Source organism: Palaemon carinicauda, chromosome 23 (assembly GCF_036898095.1).
Source record: "Palaemon carinicauda isolate YSFRI2023 chromosome 23, ASM3689809v2, whole genome shotgun sequence".
Taxonomy (NCBI): Eukaryota; Metazoa; Arthropoda; class Malacostraca; order Decapoda; family Palaemonidae; genus Palaemon; species Palaemon carinicauda.
Genome location: NC_090747.1, coordinates 54,344,233 through 54,351,073, shown reverse-complemented (window position 1 = coordinate 54,351,073; position 6,841 = coordinate 54,344,233).

The window sequence follows — 6,841 nt, the reverse complement described above, 5'->3', positions numbered from 1 at the left end:
GTCGTTTGACTGACCCCTGGGAGGCGACAAGAGAAACTTTACGAGGATATATCTTGCGTTTTACTCCCTGCTCTTCGTTTTGTCTACGAAAGCTCTCTATTTGATTCTTCAGTTGGATACATAATTGTATCACATTATCCAAACTAGGGGTAGAAGACGAAGATGTCGACATCGATGGCTCTAACGCCGGCACAGGCGGAGGAAATTCCGACGCAAAATTTTCCTCTTCTACCTTGGGGCATTTCTTGCCCTTAATCCCAAAGGTTTTCTGGCCGTCAGGGGATGTAGTTAGCTCCTGAGGCACTGCTATTTCCTCACTTGCTTCCGGAAATAGTAGGTTACGCATCCCATCATTAGATAGGAAAGGTCCCGGAGAGATCTTTTGAAAGCCTCTCACCCAGTTGTGTAATTTATATTGAGCTGTATCCCTAGTCTCTGTAGACTTGGGATTTTCAAAACCTTCGGACATTAATGTCCGACATATATTGCAAACCTGTGGGTTCCAATAATGTAGGGATCCAGAAATAATATTGCAGGGACATGAAACCTGCAAGTATTATGACCGTAAAAATACTTACTCTTGGCATTGCAGAGGACTGCAGCACAAGGTATCTGGTGTTCCTCCTGTAAAGAAAGGAAAACCAAATGAGTATACAATGCATTACCTCCTTGACAATAAACATGAAAATGTCCTTTACAATAGAGTAGCTTAGGATAGTAAGCTATAAAGGTATAGTAGGAGATACAAACTTGTGTACCCCTGTGAGCAAATGCTGTTGCCTCCCCTCAGTATTAACTACATGGAGATTTCTCTATAGAGTAACTCCAAGTAAAAGGACTCTTACCCCTAGGGGTAGAGAAGTATCAAATCACTGTCCCCAAATAATGTTTTAGCTACCCGATTTAAAATGTTTTATATGTATACTTATTACTTAAAATGTTTTATACGTATACTTATTACTTATTATTATTTTTATTATTCTACGTTAGGCATTTGGTTTGTTACATGCTTGTCTTCCTTAGTCTATAGCCTAGGCTAGCCATTCTTTATCCCTTGGTAGTTTGTAGATGGTTGCTCCACTGCCGACTTATGTTGGCAAGGTTCCGTTCCTGTCTATTTAGCCTTAGTTGTTGGATAGCCGGCACTAGTTTAGGGAGATAGTTTCCGTTGCCTAAATACTGCCGTTTAATTAGAACAAAATTAATTAAGTTCTAATATTGGTAGGAAGGCCTTCCTTTCAAGCTGCCTTACCATTCTTCCAGGCTACTATCCCTAATTTATGAATAAGTGGCAGGCGGTTGGGATAATTTGGTTCTGTCCCTACTCACTGCAGATCCCTTGGAACTGATTCAGGTCGTCCTTTACTGCTGCCTTACCATTTCCTAAGAGCATTAATTATCCTCTCCCTGTTAGGCTAAGTCCCCCCTACCGTAGAACACAGGTTCCTTAGCCTAGTCTAAATTTTTCTGGCATCACAGGATTCCATCAGTTGCTATATGCCTAGACGGATCAGCTTGGTGGGACTGTCAGCCTACTATGTAGGTAAGCCTGAGAGTGATCCTAGATATAAATCTGTTCTCTTCGTCGCTTCAACAGGCACCTCATGGTAGGTCGGCAGCTTTTTCCCTTCCTTTTTTAAGCTACACTGTTCCTGGCCGTGGAACTTCAGTTCATTTGCTTAGTCTGACTTTCCCTGGCATTTGAGATCTACTCGATTGCTTTATGTCTAAACTTGCTGGCTTGCAATTGCTGTGAGCCTACATTTAGTTAGGCAAATGGAATAGATCATATGTTGGGGATCATTTCTCTTCCCGCCTTAGCAGCCGCCTTATATCGGGTTGTTGGCATCCTTAACTTGAGCCTACATCTCTCTTGCTGTGCGTTCGTTTTTTGATTTGCCACTATCACATGGCCGAAGGTGAAGCTCATATTGTTCAAATTCCTCAGTAATTTATATGAATGTTTTAGATTACCTATTCTGTGTTTTATACATATACTTCAACACTTTTTTTGTTTTGATGCATGATTGTCTTCCCTAGTCTATAACCTAGGCTAGCATTCGTTTATCCCCTTGGGAGTTTGTAGATGGTTGCTCCACTACTGACATAGGTCGGCAAAGTTCCGTTCCCGTCTACTGAGCCTTATTTGTTAATAGGCGGCACTGGTTGAGGGACTTTGTCCCCTTTGCCTACTTACTGTTGTTTCCTTAAAACAAGATTAAGTATGTTTTAATATTGAAAGCTTGGCCTTCCTTCCGAGTCACCTTACCCATTTTCTAGGCTACTATCCTTAGTTTTTGACAAATGGTTAGCTGGTTGTGATAATTTGTTTTCTGTCCCTACTTAATGTAGATTCCTTAGAACAAATTCGGTTTGCTCTTATAATGCAGGCAGGCCTTCCTCTCCTGTAACCTTACCGTTTCCTAAGACCGTTAAGCTTCCTATCCCTGTTAGGCTATGTCCCTCTTTCTGTGGAGGATTTCTCAGTTTTTATATGCCTAGACGGGATGGCTTAGTTGGATTGTTAGCTTACTATATAGAAATGCATGAAAATGATCCTAGATATTGGTTTATTCTCTTGGCCGCCACCTCATTGCTATATATACCAGACTTGCCGGCTTGAATGCCGTTAGCCTTAGATGTGAATAGTCTAGGAATATATACTTTTCTAATAGGAAGGATATTTCCTATGCCACCTTAGCCTTCGCCTTAAACTTGTCGGCAGTGTCTAACCCCCCTCCCCTTTCCTATTATGCTTGATAGTCTAAAATCTTCCACAAGGAGACTACTATCCCTCCCCTCTTCTAGTTGCCAGTTATCTTTGTTTTACCAGAGAAGTGTAGACAATTTTGAAATCTTTTATTCATACTCGGCACATATGTGACCATATCTTATAATTAAGCTGTCATTAAATAATATCTATTCCAAACATATCTGAAGAACATTATCCCTTAAACTGATCGAATTTCCATTGAATTTGCTAATTCTTTGTATTCTGGACTTCTCAGATGGCTCTCATTAATTTTATGGGCAGAAACCCATTCTTTTATAAATAAAATATTATCAACTAGGTAGATGGTAGTCAGTTCTACCAACTGACAAATCTGTCTGGACGATCCCATTTCTTGTACCCATTGACTAGTTTCGCAGGTTGCCGACTTAGCAAAGCCTATTTGCTGCTTTGGGTCGACGTACCTGCTGAGTAAGGAAAGGTTTGGCCATGAACCCCTACTGGCAATACATGGGTGCAACCTTAGGCATACCTGTTCCCACCTTAAGTAGGCAGGTATCTGAACTAGCAATCCTAGCTTGTCTAATCGTTCGATTTCGGGGAAAAAATTATCTTTTGGTTTGACTTTTTTTCTCTCTCTCTACTCTACCACACTATTGAAATTCATCTTGAACTTTTATCTGTTTGGCGTTAGCTTCAATTATAGTGTAGATTTTTGCTGTAGCTAGTAATAGGTAGAATTACTGATTTGGTGCATATAATTACATTTTACTTACCATATAGGGAAAAATATATTTTATTTTTTTAAGTGTGAAGATACTTATAGAAAGTTTTTATGTGACGAAAACTTAATCCTTGGAATTTTTCTATCTTTTTAGTTTCCTGACTGCAAGGAATGATCTATGGTAACATACAGCCACAAGGATGAGAAAACGAGGAGCCAGAAAACCATCAGAACCTTGGAGAGGGGATTCCAGATGAGCTCTTAACATCGTGGCCCTCCTCTTCCTTTATTGGAAATGAGGGATTCCAGGGCTGATGTGACCATGGGGCACGGTCATCAGTTACCCACGGTGCAACTCCCGTCGGTACAACTAGATCCTGTAGATCATGAAGTATAGGACGTGCTTCAGGATATGAATTTGGACGTTGATAAAATATTCATAACCATGTCCATTCCATCGGGTAAAGAAAAGCTCTTGGTGACAACGGATGTCTCAGATTACTCTATCGAACATATGCAGGTTAGTAGTGTAATAAGTACTACCTCATTACCTACCCTTGTCCTTGCATCTACTATACCGGCCTCGTCTTATACTCCTATTCTGACTCTGATTGCACCTTTGTTCCCAGGACACTTGAAGTTCATGGCTTTCATGAAAGTATTCATAGAAAACATTCATGCTGAGCCCAAGATAGCTAAAGTGTCCTTAGAGGCGAAGATTGAGCTACTTCAACGGGCATCAAAGTCCTCATACTGTCATCAGTCACCAACGGTACAACTCTAGTCGGTAAAACTAGATCCCGCAGATCATGGAGTCCAGGACGTGCTTTATAGCATGAATTTGGATGTTGATAACATGTGTTCAACAGGCAAAAATATCCTCATACTGAGATCGAACCCTTGCCCCTTCAACTTTTCGTTTATTGCTTCTTTCATGTTTATCAATTAAATGGTTTCTACATTAGGAGTAAATTCTGTTTAATTTTCTTACGACCAGTGATATTAGTTCTTTTTGTTTTTACTGACAAAACTATTAAGATTACTTGTATTATGCTTATGATCCCATTAATATGTTCTGTTTGATAGTTTCAAATAGAGGAGTATTTAATATATGAACCATCAGGGTTTTGTTGGCCCATTTTGAACGTCACGTTTTGGTGATCGCCCGCTCAAATTCACTAGTTTCCTTAGAGTTTGCAACATCATCATTCCCGTGAGTTAAGAATGAGGGTTATCTGTGGCCATTGCTTGGACCTTCCTTGTTTTTCTTGGGTGGAGAGGGGCCTTAGGCGCTAATCATAGGTTCAGTCTGTCGGTTATTGTCTTACTTGCTATAGCAATGCCACTGCCCCTTGTTTTTGCCATTCAGGATAGTCTTCAAATATTTTGAATGCTACTTTGGATACATAGAAATTAGCCACTAACAAATGTTTCTCTTAAACTACGATTTAGAGTGGATGGAGACCTTTTACTAATTAAAAACTCATTTTATATGTTTTAATTACTGTTAAAAAAAAATCGTGCATATTTTTTTTATTAACTGAAAAATCCATTAGTTTATAAACGAAAATATCGTAATTACTATTTTATTTTCTTTTTCTTTTTTGTCGAATGTACAGTGGTTTTGGCTGGTCTTTTATGTGTCATATTTATTCATGTTTTAGAAGGAATACATTTCCAATTCTTATTTCATATTCTATGAGATTTCAACTCTCATCATGCATGTTGAAGCAGAGAACATCTTCCCAGGAATGCTCAGGTTGCTCATACGCCATTTAGGTGCTTCTAGATAGGTGAAATTGAAATGTCAAGCGAACAGAAGTGTCCCTTACAAGCAACGATTAATTTATGTCAGTCTAATACGAACACTTACTTGGATAACATTAATTATACGCTTCTCTCTCTCTCTCTCTCTCTCTCTCTCTCTCTCTCTCTCTCTCTCTCTCTCTCTCTCTCTCTCTCTCTCTCTCTCTTTCTTTTTGCTTGTTTATATCTTTTATACCATTATCATTCATTTTATTTCTGAGCATATATATTCTTCACCCAGAGCTAGGTAGGCTCCTAAAGCCAGTCAGTCGCCCTGCTTCAGGAAATGTTTGCATTCCTGTCGATCTGCAGAGAACCTCATGTCATCAACCTCTCGCAAACTGAAACCCCACTCCTTAATACTCTCACTATATTTTTTAGCCATCTCATCTTTGGTCTCCCTACCAGTCTCCCTCCTGGTCTCCACTCAGAAAAAAATGGTATTATTTTCTCTCATCCATTCTCTTAGTATGTCCAAACTATCTAAGCTATCCTCTGTCCACAAACTCCAATTTAATTATCACTCCTAGATCTCTGAATTACGTATCTTAATTAGTCTTGTTACAACTTCTATAAGTTTTAAGAATTTAGTTTGTGCTGCTTGAAGCTGACTTCTAGTTCTAGATATCAATGTCCAGGATTTATGGCCACAAGTTGAAATTGTTCTTATAAGGCAAGATATATGTTAGTTTTCACTTTTCGAGGTATATTTAGATCTCTCATTGCAGGGTACAGCATATGCAGATTAATACTAAACTTATTGATTCAGATAGTTATTTCTAGACTTATGTAATTCTTCTTAACAAAATTTTACTTTAAAGAATTGGAAATGTCTACACTCATTTAATTGCTGGGCCTCTAATGATAAATTCAAGTTGCTTGGTGTTTGTATCTATGCCTTATCACTGTTGATTCTCATTTCATTCCCAGTTAAATTTCATCTGTTGATAACATTAGATAGATTCAGCACTGGAAGCTACTATTGACTGATTAAATCCTTAGTTTCGACCTGTTGTCGTTTATTTTGAAATGTCTAGTTCCTCGGCCAAAGTTTACTTCCTTTTCTATAGGTTTTGTCAAAGCTTAATATAAGCTTTGTGGTTCCTTGAAGATCATTTCCCAGATAATTTCCTGTTTTCTCTTCCAAGTCTCTCTTTACATGAGTTATAATTCATACTGTTTCTTTATTTATTTTTTTTTCCGTAGTGCTTGTTATCTTCCAATTTCCTAGTTTTCATCCATTTCTCGGCAACAGATTTCAGTGTAGGGCTTCCCCAAGGCAATTTGTTTCTCTTTTCTCCCTGGAATCCTTTTCTTCTGTACTATATTAGAGGCAGCTTCCCATACAGCTGCTAGAAAGTGCGTCCACTTTTCGTTTTGGGCCATTCTTCTCTTGTTGCATCTGTTTTAATTGGCTTATTACATTTGTACATCCGACTAAACAGTCCTCTTCCTTCATATTTCTTTTCCTTTTTAATGCCAAATCAATCATATATTTTTTTTCGCATATGTTCCGACAACATAGCTCCATTTGGGCCATATCCATCCGTGGCTGTCCCTATAGTTATGGAAACAATGGT